At 33.0% G+C, this 13,180-nt stretch overlaps 1 pseudogene; it reads right to left on the reverse strand.

The window, feature by feature from the left end:
- Positions 1–604: 604 nt before the first annotated feature.
- LOC118179986 (heterogeneous nuclear ribonucleoprotein 87F pseudogene) lies at positions 605–2,721 on the reverse strand (annotated as a pseudogene).
- Positions 2,722–13,180: the final 10,459 nt, after the last annotated feature.

The following is a 13,180-nucleotide window of genomic DNA, read 5'->3' on the forward strand; positions in this document are numbered from 1 at the left end:
TATAAAGAGAAATAAAATTTATTACTGAATATATGTCCCCATAATTTTTAATTACATATTGATACCATAATCTAATTTCATTATAATGTTTAATAATTATTTCTTAATGTAGGAAAAATTTCAGTTTATTCCCTGACGAAAATGGCTTTTAATCAAACAGCATATTTTATTATGAAAAGCTATGATCTATTTAAATGGCTAATATAAAAACCTTCCAATAAATACCTCAATGTTTAACATTACTAAGCAATGGTGAGCATAATTATTTCTGAGTACTTCAGTACAATGAGGTAAGACAAACCAGAATAACAGTTATGCACAATGTGATTATGGAAGTTCTATTTCTGTAATAATTTAGTATCTTCCAACACTTAATTATTTAACATTGTATAAACTACAATATACACTATTTCAAGCTTATAGTTCATAGATTCAGAACAATCTTTTTTAATATGTGATGGTAACTACCAACTTTGTTATCTGACAATGTAACTTGTATAAATTTTTTCTTAAAATGTAACTCTCTTCAAAAATTATTTCTACTACAAAGTTGAATCATTTGGAATTTCAAAAAACTGTTATTAAAAAAAATTTCAGAACAATGTAATATATGAATTTTGGGTAATTTATTTAAAAACTGTTTCATTAACAGTTGTCATTACACAATAAATAGTAGTTTCGTTTAGGTGATGAAATATTTATGTGGTTATAAAACAAATAATATTCACTAGCATTTTTTTCTTTTGAAAAATTAAAATATTTGCAGTGCACAGCTTTCAAATTGCACTAAACATTACACAAAAACTTAATGAAATGCATTCTACTTGATACACTACATGATAAACATCAATTACGTACAATGTTAACCTGCATAGATGAGCAAAAATAAAAGCTGAATTCAAAATGTAACTCCTGACAACAGAACATTTCAGATAACAAATATCACCAACTTTAATCTTGCATTACACCATTTACTTCAGAAAGAAAATGTAACATTTGATTTTTCAAAATTTATACGAATGCTGAAATTTACAGATAAGAATAAAACCTACTTACATTCAACTTTGTCCAAAGCTACGATACTTAACCTAAAACTGACTTTCATGTACAGAGTATATCGGAACCTCAAAAGCTGCATTTTGCGTTACATTCATACCAATACACTTACATATTTTACAATAAATACAAACTACTTTAAAATTTGGTTTTGCAACTAATATGCTCAATATGAACATTAAATGCAGTAGAAAATATCTAATTAAAAAGTTTCTAATGAGACTGAATATTAAACCATCCAATGTAACAGAATATTTAAAAGAGACTTAACACATGTTAGTGAAATTTAGAAGAGGACTGCTACTAAATTACATATAATACACTTGCTAAATGCAAACCGATTATTTAATTAATTTTAGAGAAAAATTCTTGATTATGCAAGGCTATTACTAATCAAACATCTTCAAAATATGTTGTCAACAAGAACATATGAACAAATTTGTTCTTAAAAATTTATTTCACCATGCAATTCAGCATCACTGATTACTTAAAAAAAAGGTACAATGATAATTATTTGGATATTAATGTATACTCGAGCTAAAACGATAGTGTCAGGTAAAAAAGTCGGTACACAAAAATGTTAAGTGAAGACAGACATGATAGTATGAAAAGTTCTTTTGTGAATATGTTCATGTTTATCGTCGTCCATAACCTCCAGAGCCTCGTCCACCACCTCCATATGGTCCTTGACTGCGTTGGGTATATCCACCACTGCCTCTCATGGGTCCACCACCATAACTGGACCCAAAATCGCCACCCCAGCCTCCACCACTAGAATAATTATTACCATATCCTGCACCATCATTCCATGCACCGCCGCCACCGCCACTTCCATATCCACTGCCATAACCATCTCCGTAGCCTCCTCCGTATCCACCACCATAGCCACCACGGTCAAATTCATCGGCAGTACGCCATTCGCCTCTTCCTTGATTTCCACCACCTCTGCCTCTTCCACCAAATCCACCCAATTCCTTCTTCATTTTTAAGTTACCCATTTCTTCACGAGATAATGCCTTTTTAACTTCTAATCTTCTACCTTTGTAGTTGTGGCGCTGAAGAACAATTTTGTCAACGGGATCGTAGTCATCAAATTCAACAAACGCGAAACCTCTTTTCTTTCCTGTAGCTTTATCTGTCACAACATTTACACTCACAATATTTCCGTACGGGCCAAAATATTCTCGGAGATCATCTTCACCTATATCATCTTTAATTCCACTAACGTACAACTTGTTCACAGTTACCTGGGCTTCAGGCTTACCAGAATCTTCACGTGGTACAGCACGCTTCGGCTCCACTTCTCGTCCATCAATTTTATGCGGTCTGGCTGCTTGAGCATCGTCAACCATATGAGCTCGCTTATATGTAATGAAACCGAACCCTCTTGACTTTCTTGTATGAGGATCTCGCATCACAACGCAATCCACAATCTCACCCCATTGTTCAAAGTGAGATTTTAATGACTCTTCAGTTGATTTATAGTTCAAACCACCAATGAAAAGTTTACGAAATTGCTCGGGTTCACTCTTATTTTCAGACATGTTAAATATATGAGGAAAATTTACTCAAGTCGAATGCAATTACAGTAGATACACTTTTCACACAAGCAAAATGGCACAGCTTCTCCGTTACGCGACACAGCAAAAGAGATAAATGGCGTTGCCGGTTTAAGTTATGTTGCCAATTGGTAAATGCTAAAGTTAAAGAAAGATTTGACGCTATATGCCAAGCCTTTATATATTTTGGATGCAAAATCAACAAAATTCTTATATAAAAGAAAATTTTTATTATTATATAAAAATAATTTATAAATCCTTAGTCTGTTTATTATACCTAACATTTCTAAACTAATATAAAATTCATTAGAAACTGAAATCCCCAAAACTATTGCTATGTTGACTAAAATACAAAAGTAAATGTGTAATATTATCTTTATCACTGTTATTTGAAACATTTCTTCAATTTTACTAAAAATTAATTTTTATCCCTCCGGTAATTTACTGAAAAGCAAAGAAAGGAAGAACGCGAAGTAGATCAACTCCTTCAAATTCAACTCCAGAATTCGCATGGCATATTGAACAAGCAGGTCATGATGCCGCGAGCATGCGCAGTATGATCCACCGCTTCTATGACCGCCGTCTGTCCCTGCCACTGGAATTACTCCAGATTGGCGACGTTTTTCGCCAATTTGGCATTGTGCTGATCAAGTTTAGTTTTGAGGTCATCCGACTGAAAGAGAAACTTTTAATTAGCATGTTCAGTTTTTAATGCTGATGACTGACTCTTTGTCGTCTATAAATCTGCCTATTCTAAACCAAATCATATTTCGAATATCGCTGGTGAGAAAAGAAGAGCATTCGAAAGACAAAATGCACCTTTTTATCTGGTGCATTCTGCAATGGAAAGATATTGAATTAGTATAAATATTAAAAAAAGATGTACTAATATAATAATGTGATATCTATATATATAGGGTATTATATATAATCAGATAGAACGCAAATAAATATGCTTTGCCTTAAAAATTTGTGTTGGAGGAAAACTTGGTGTTATATAAATTATAACATGGGTTTGTAACTAGGGATTTTTATTTCGAATGATTGTATAAATCAGTCAATGTCTTTGCATCCAAAAATTACGTCATGGTATCAAAATGTTGGCCATGATCAAAATGCTGTTTATTTCTGTTAACAGTTTAATGTTAAAAATGACTACATAGGATGCCTGTTTAACTTCATAATTGTAGTTCTACTCATAGAACCATTATGAATGATAACAATGAAATGGTGTGCGGAAAAAATGCCACCCGGAAAAAAGGGAATCGGAAAGAATGTCCCCGGAAAATAAGGAACGGAAAAAATGTCACTCGGAAAATAAGGAACGAAAAAAAAAGGAACTCTAAAATCTCGCCAAATAATGTCGCCGATTGGAAATGGGGAAACCTGCCAAACGGGCAGGGTTATAGCGGGCTCTCTTGAGGAAGGTTTTAAGGGTAAGACGTTGAGCTGGCTGCAGCTGAGCAAGGTCATTTCGATAGCAGGGTTTTCCAACTTGCCTGCGGGAAAATCGTATGTTCTCCCCCGTGGTTTGCTTCACCCGTTTCCTTAAAGAAACCGACCCACCTCACCCGGAAGGAAAGAATTCACGGGGAGCAAATGTTTCTCTGTTTAATAATGATTGCCGGTCTTTAAACTAAATTTCATCCATCCCTAACTGGAAGCTAACAGCTTGTTCACATTAAAGTGTTGATAAATGACGAATTGTCAGTAAAGACGGCACAGGAAAGCTGCTAAACAGAACTATTGGCGTAGTATAGTCTGTTATTTTTTATTACGGTTTAACGAATCTAGCAACAATATTATATTATGCATTCCGTTATTATTTAATCTATCCGTAATATGAAATATAATTTTCTAAACACTAACGGTTTATCATCAGTTAATTTATAAAACGACAGATATTTTATAGTGTCATTTTTTCCCCACTTTAACGGTTTATCATTAGGTGTAAGAGACTTTGATCCTGGAGGACTATTCTTTTCGTTTTGCGATTTTGCGTTGAATCACTATAAACGGCGAATCACTTTTCAAACTGTTGCCACCAAATGTTAGAGTCCTGCATTATATTCGAAGAAATTAAATAATGAAAAATGTGCATAAATATATGCATATTTCTTGCATTGTGATAAAACAACGGTACATAGAGCCATCGAATTTTGAATGACGTAATCCTCCTGCGAATATGGGCATCTGGAAGCCCAAATTTGAAATTTGTTTTATTATCTATTTCATATTTTGTAAAACTTTAACGAATTTTTGATTAACAAACTCAACGATTTAAAAGCGAGGAATGGCAACACTATACGAAAAGAAAAAATTATCTCCAGCGCGCGGAACTGTGTATCGGAAATTCTTCTAAAGATATGCTTTTTTAAAATTCTTTTGCGATATTGCTATTTAAATGAATTTTATGGTTTGAGTGCAAAGAATATTTATATTTAATAAATAAAGGTAGCACACAAAACGTTAAAAAAAAACGCCCTTTTTGGACGTAGTTTAAAATCTGAAACCTTTGAGATTTTTTGTTTGTTATTAATTTTTTTTTTTTTTTTTTTTTTTTTTTTTTTTTTTTTTTTTAAATATGAATGATGGTCCCTCAGCTGACTTCGACTTGACCAGAAGCAGTTGTCACTTTATTATGCAGTCACCTAATAGGTGGGCCACCTTTGCCTCATATGAAGGGACGGACCACTAGAACTATGCATTCCCCTGAATTCGAACCCAAGCCGTTAGGTATCGAAGTTGGCTCCCCTAACCACTACACCGTCTGAGCGGCATTTATCATTGGTTAGTTTACAGAATATTATATTCTATATTAATTAATATAGTTATTTTAAAATAATTAGCTAAACCGGCTTGGCTAGTTTTGCCCACCCCCCGCCAAATACTTACTTTTTCGAGGAAATAACTTAATTATACGCTTTAACGGTAACATATATTTTACACTATATTTATTTTATATTAAAATTTTTCCTATATATAAATAGATACGGCCATACACGCACTCGAATTTGCTTAATGTACTTTCATTTATAGAATAATGCACTTCCGAATGTGAACAGTGAACTTTCTTCTGGTGATTATCTTCCTATGATGATCAGTATTTCTGAGAACTTGGACATCGGTGCTGAGAGCTATTTCTCTAATTCGCAAAAGCCCAAAATCTTATGAACCTGTGGTCATCTTAGAAAGGGTTTACTGTACTTTCTGTCTCTAACTGTGGCAATTTATTGGTATAAAAAAATTTCTTATAGTAGAATATAATCCATTCATGCAAGCCCTGTTATAAGAATAATTTAATAAAGAAGCAAAATTATCATTTTATTCAAAATTGCATTTTTCGAGCGAGGTAGTAAAGAGTTCTGACATTCTTATCGGTTAAATGTTGTTATTTCTGACTTTTAACTTGATAATCTAACATTTATTTTTTTTTTAAGCCCAAAGGGGCATTAGACCCAAAGGGCTATTAGTCTCGAAACGACATTTTGCGTGGTTTCACTTTCTGCGTTGATTCACTTTTCAAACTGTTGCTACAAAATATTATTGCCATGCATTATATTTAAAGAAACTAAATAATGAAGATTCTGCATGAATGCATGAATGTTTCCGCATTTTCAGAAAACAACAGTACCTAGAGCCATCCAATTTTGAATAACGCAGTACTCCAACCAAACATGAGCACTTGAAATTCCGAATTTGGAATTTGTTTTATTAGCTATTCCTAATTTTGCAACACTTTAACGAATTTTTTAATTAACAAACTCATCGATTTAAAAGCGTGCAACGGGAACACTTTACGAAAAAAGAAATGTATCTCCAGCGCCCGAAACTGTGTATTGGAAATTCTTAAATTTTGCGCTTTTTAAATATTTTGTGATATTGCTGTGGAATTGAATTTTATGTTAAAGTGCGAAGTACATTATATTTAATAAATAAAGGTACCACACAAAACGTTAAAAAAATCCTTTTGGGCGCAATATGAAATATGAAAGCTTTCAGATTTTCCTTTAAATAATGAAAAATCTGCATAAATGAATGTATATTTCTCGCATTGTGATAAAACAACGGTACATAGAGCCATCGAATTTTGAATGACGTAATCCTCCTACGAATATGGGCATGTGGAAGACCAAATTTGAAATTTGGAATTTGATTTATTATCGATTTTATATTTTGCAAAACTTTAACGAATTTTTGAGTAACAAACTCAGCGATTTAAAAGGGAGCAATGGCAACACACTACGGCTGGGAAAAACCTTTTTGTCTCCAGCGCGCGGAAGTGTGTATGGGAAATTCTAAAGATATGCTGCGGCATTGCTACTGAATTGAATTTTATGGTTTAAGTGCAAAGAACATGATATTTAATAAATAAAGGTAACACACAAAATGTTAAAAAAACGCCCTTTGGACGTAATTGAAAATCTGAAAACTCAGATATTTTTTTTTTCCCCAGTGGCGTGGTAAAATGAATCATTAAAAACGAAGCTGAGCTTCTTAATTACATTTTGCAGCTTTAGAATGATACCGCTAATTTGATTATCCAGAACTCGAAATATTGAATAAATTTGAGTTAAATAAAATTCAAAATTAATGCGAAAGAATTTGTTTTAGCAAATTTCGTGAGATAGAATATTATGTTCTGCTGTTCTGTAATTTTTAATTAGGACCGTAAAAGAAATGCTTCTTGACGAAGAGGTGAAAACTGTTGAAAACAGTCAATTTCCTACTTATGAGAAAACTTTATTATGACTTTGGAGATTAAAAAGTACATATAAATATTATAGTTCTCATTTTTCATGTTTAAATAATTAGTAAGAAATATGGATTCTAATGCAGCAATTGTAGTGTAATTCTAAATGAACTATTTATAACATTGTTATCAATGAAGCAACAATCGTATAATTAAAAAAATGAATGCAAAATTCTATTCTTATTGTTTTGAGCTCAAGTTCTATGTTTCAAGAGCTTTCAAGTCTGAATTAATTACTTTTCAGACTTAAAATTGCAGTATAACTTTTGTATTTAAAATTTTGTTAGCAGTTCTAAAACAAATATCATGCAGAATTTTAGCAGTATTAGAAAAGGACTGAAAAAGAGCTGACAAGGAAACTTCCTATCTTTTGGCTTTTTTAATTGTTGAAGTGTATGGAGTCAAAATTAAAGCTACTAACAACCAGTTTTTAAGGTTGTTATTAATTAAAACATCTGTAATTTTTAATAAGCATCATGTTTATGAGGAAATGACAATTCAGATAATAAGTATTATCTGAATTATCGTTTCCTAGTCATTCCTAGTATCATCAGAGCCGGTGCCAGAGCATATGCAATCGGTGCGGCCGCACCGGGCGGCAGAATTGAGAGAACGCAAAATTTTTAAAACTTTGGAAAGAGCTGGGCAGCAGAATTTTGAAGTTGTAAAGCAGGCACCGTGCGGCAAAACGTCTAGCGCCGGCCTTGAGCGTCATTCCAAGTCTTAGTAAATCAGCTTAGAATAATTAGAACTGATTTATAGGAATTTAGCAAAACTGCGCTACAGTAACATATCATTGATAAAAGTATATCCCAGGAGAAAATATTCTTATTATTATACTATAATGTTCCCTTAAAAAGAATGTAATATTTAGCAATCATACTTAGTATTGCCGATTTTTCAAGAAAAACAAAATTCACAAGGTTTTGCAAGTGAGTACACCATTCAATACTTTACAAATGAGTCGCACTTGATCAAACAAACCATAGGTTTATACACAACCGTCCAGGAGTAATTTAGTCAGGTATTTTTAAAATGTTAATATGCAAAATATAGAATTAATACTAAATATGCATAAATTTTAGACTTCAGCCTTCTTGACGTGCTTTCGTGGTGTAGTGGTCTGCACGCTGGGCGCGTATTCCAGAGATCCGTGGTTCGATTCCCGGAGAGGGGGTTGCTCATTTTTCAAGTCTCTGCTTTCATAAAATATCGAATGTCTCTGCAATCTAAGTGAAGAAATATTCGACATAACAGACATTTAACTTTTTCTTATAATATAAATTTTGCGTGGGAACAGTTTTACATTGAGCTGAAAATAAGTTTATGTATTCCGCAGTAAAAATTTACATTCATTCAATTAATTATTTATATGTACTGAAAATTGTTTTTTCATTTTATGTAAAATTTATCTGGCGAAATTGAATTTAGAAATTTTCTGCATTGGCTATAACTTTCTTCCTTCTGCAAAGAATATATACGTATATATATATATACGTAAACGAGACATATTTTGTCAAATGCTGTAACAGCATTGCTGTATCCTTTTGTGTTAATATATTCAAAAATTTTAAATGCTATTACGTAAATTACAGCATTATATGTTACATGAAGGGGATTAAATTGAATCCAAATTCAAAATATTTACATGACTTTTCACTCATATTTCTAACAATTTTATTTTCATAGGGAAAGTTACCAAACACTGACGATATAATAAAATTGACAGTCATTTGTGTTCTATATTCTTAAGCAGAATACATAATGCAGCTCATCAGCGCTCCAGCGGTCGCCAGGGCCGTAGCTAGAAGAGGGCAAGGGGGGCATCTGTCCCCGGGCGCAGAATCCAAGGGGCGCCAAACTGATATTACGACATTGTAGAATTAATCTTCAGTTGTCCCTGGGCGCTGAAAACCCTAGCTACGACTCTGGCGGTCGCTTAACACTGACAGTTTGACAGGGGCTCAAATCCCAGCAAACAAGCTGGTTGCAAGATAATTTAGTTATTTCTTCCTGTGTAAGGTAAATATAATCAAGTTTCCCATTCTCATACTTCGTTAAGTCCTCCACGAAGGCATCCCTTCTCTTAGACAGACAGTTCTTGTACTTTGCCATGATTCAAATAACCACCAAAGAAGAAATGAGGAGAAAACGCAGTAGATACTAGCTATTCAAGGGATAGAACAATTATTAATAGATGTAGAAGAGCATTTTTGAAATCATTTCTTGAGTACCATTTCCGGGGAATTCTAAATCACCGAGAGTTCTTTGCCTTTAATTGAGTTTGAAAATTGGATTGATGGAGTTGAATTTTTTGAATTTTAAAATTTGCAATTTGCTAGAAAAGACGAATTTTATGCTCAAGTGCTTGCAACAATATTGAAAATGCAAAATTTGCGAATCTATGGACGACGTACGTCATTAATTACATCAAATGCTTCTAATAATTCTTCTAATAACTATTTTAGAGTTTAACATAAAAACTCTAAAATTGCAGAGACTGTAAATAATCTAAAGATATTTAGAAATACAACAAGATTTGACAGTTGAGGAAAATTGAAAAATACACTAATTATCATAAAAGATGAACTGAAAATAATTATAATGTAAGAAAGAAAAATTTTCTCCTTTCTTTTTGTTTATTTTCACAATTTTAAAAAAAAATGATATAAATCTAAAATTTGGTTACTTAGGGAAATTGCTATAAATTAAGCATAAAACAAATCAGTGTGAGAATGGTTTTGCATACGAACTGCGACTGCAACACATTTCAACCAGTTTTAACCAGCTTCAGATGTTCAAAAGTTCCAGAATTAAGACCTTCTTATTGTAAATGCACGAAGTTTAAATCTTGGCATAAAATTAAATAACTTGGGCATTTAAAGCCCGAATATTGGAAAACATCATAATTAAGAATTTTTAAATTTTTGCAATAGCATACGTACAAAATAATGATCAACAATTGATTCAAGGCTTTCATACGAATACAATAATCCGAATGGAATGTAAAAGATTATTACTATTCTAATATATATTGAAAGTTGTTAACACGACCTTGAAAAATCAATATTATAATTTATAAGGCAGACATGTAACTGAAATTATTAAATGCCACAAAAATGCAAATATAATGAGACTTTTCTAATGCGACCACTAACGGCGGCTTCAAGCGATTAGATGGTTGCATTAGAGAGGCAAATGTATAAAAGCCTGTTTATTTATGTTGTAGGAAACACTTTTAGAGTTCGCCGTCATGAGATTCTCTGTACTTATATGTAAAACAGTTACAAATAATACGTTTTACTAAAACGATCTGACATATTTAGGCTTCTAAAATGATGTGAAAAACTTCAAAAAGGAAATCTAACAGAAAAAAATCCTGATTTGGTTAATTTAAAGCAGTTAACACAGTTTATGATAAATAAAACATTAATTAAAGCAATGAGAAAAAATTAGCATAATCATCAAATCAGATTATTTAGGTTATGACAAAGTACCAAAAGATTATCTGCCGAAGTGAATATGGATGCCTTCATGGAGGACTGTTTATAGCGAGTAGTTGACAAAAATTATTTCATACGTCTGATAGAAACTGACTCGTATTTATGTTACACATGGAGAAAAACACGAAAATTTCCTGGTAAGCAGCACATCCGCCATGGTTTGAACGCCATGGCGGATGTGCTGCTTACCAGGAAATTTTCGTCGCGTGCCAGTCGAACTACCAATATTCAACTATTTTTACCTCTCGGCTGCTAGTGGTCAAAGGTCATTTAAGTTATTCTCTGAATTTCAAAAGTTATCTGTCTATGCTTTATTACACATTTATTCATGCTCAGATTTTTGGAAACAAGAGATAAATTAAAAACTGGAATTCTAGATAACCAAGTTAAATAATTAAATTTATTTAATTTCCCCATTTTGATACGTTTTACGTTATGAATACGAAAAGCTCCCACGTATGACTTATTTGAAGTTCAATTTGGAGAGTAGAATAAATAAGCTTCTTTAATTTGGTTTGGTTTACTTGACTATAACAAAGCGCACGAAAGGTATCTGCCTAAGAGAATGGTTGCCTTCGTGGAGGGCTTCCTAAGGAAAACTAGCTCGTAACCACGTTATATAGGGGAAAAACCACGAAAAGCTGCTTTGCTAGGAATCGTACCCAGATATAACAACCAGGGTATTCAGCAACTTAACCGCTCGGCCGCTTTTAAGTTTCCATAAGCTCTACACGTAATTGTAATTAATATAACTACTATAAGTAAAAATCTTTTCTAAGACATCCATCAGCCATCCATCAGATTTCAGCCTATCAGCGGCCGAGCGGTAAAGACGCTGAACACTGGTAGTTCGGTCCGAGATTCCAGTCCCGCGAACGGGCCGGCTGCATGGGCACTTTCGTGGTTTTCCCCATGTGTAATATGTATACGAGCCAGTTTCCCTTAGAAAGTTCTCCACGAAGGCATCCCTCCCTTTAGGTAGATAGCCCTCGTGCGCTTTGCCATAATTGAATAATCCTAATCCATCCATGTTTCTAGTTGATTTTTGATATCTGTGAAGATCACCACCCTAAAAAGATGATATTTAGTGCAAGTGTTTGTTTATACCTATAGAAATGCTGGTCACTTTTGAAAGTGATCGTCTTAAGGAGATGGTCGCCAATCGTTTTTGGGCTACTAGATAGTCCGACTCTGAGTAGGTTACGCATTGGTGCATTGTAAAATGCATTAAATCCTCTCTAATACGATCATCCGCGTTTCTAATTATTTTGGTCTTTGGTGGAAGGGGTCATCTTAAAGAGATAATGCTCGGTACAAGTGTTAATTTCTACTCTGAGAAATTATTTTGGAAGAGGTCGCCATAAGAGGGTTCATTGCATATTAAATGTTTAAATCCAGATCGAGTGGTTATGGGATCCAATTTAATTAGATTTTAAAATTTTAGTAAAATCAAAAATCTGAAAGGTTTCAGATTTTAAATTACGTCCAAAGGGGCCTTTTTTTTAACATTTTGTGTGTTACCTTTATTTATTAAATATCATATTCTTCGCACTTAAACCATAAAATTCAGTTCAAGAGCAGTATCGCAAAATAATTTTAAATTGAGCACATTTTTAGAATTTCCGATTCACAGTCTCACGCGCTGGAGATAAAAATGTTTTTTCTGTACAACATTGCCATGGCTCGCTTTGAAATTCTTGGGTTTGTTAATCAAAAATTCGTTACAAAATATAAAATCGATAATAAAACAAATTCCAAATTTCAAATTTGGGCTTCCAGTTGCCCATATTCGCAGTAGGATTACGTCATTCGAAACTCGATGGCTCTAGGTACCGTTGTTTTATCACAATATTTGGTGGCAACAGTTTGAAAAGTGAAACGGACATTCAGAATGATTCGAAGCAAAATGAAAACATTAGTCCCTCAGAGACTAATAATTTTGAAATAAACCTCTTAATTTTAATAACTGTGGTATTCTTGTTTTCAAACTTAAGTGCAAAATTAAACAAATGTTTCCTGTGCAGATGCGTTACTTTTAATTAAAATAAAATGAGAAAAAAAATTATGCAAAAATTAATTAGGTAAAAAATTTAGTCCTATTCTTATCGCAAACCGTAACTTGAAATTGCATATACAACTGTTTCTTATACCAAAGCGGATGGCGCTGCGATCACGAAAGCTGGAGGCAGTGTCTAAACATAGCTCCGAAATTTTTTAAATAACTGTTTCAGTAAATATTTTCAACTCTCTAAAAAAGTTTAATTCACCTTTCCTATGCAATGTCTCATTCATCAAATTGAAAAAAGGAA

This window comes from Stegodyphus dumicola, chromosome 10, assembly GCF_044657685.1.
Source record: "Stegodyphus dumicola isolate Sdum_Otavi_A_Nest chromosome 10, ASM4465768v1".
In the NCBI taxonomy this organism is placed as follows: Eukaryota; Metazoa; Arthropoda; class Arachnida; order Araneae; family Eresidae; genus Stegodyphus; species Stegodyphus dumicola.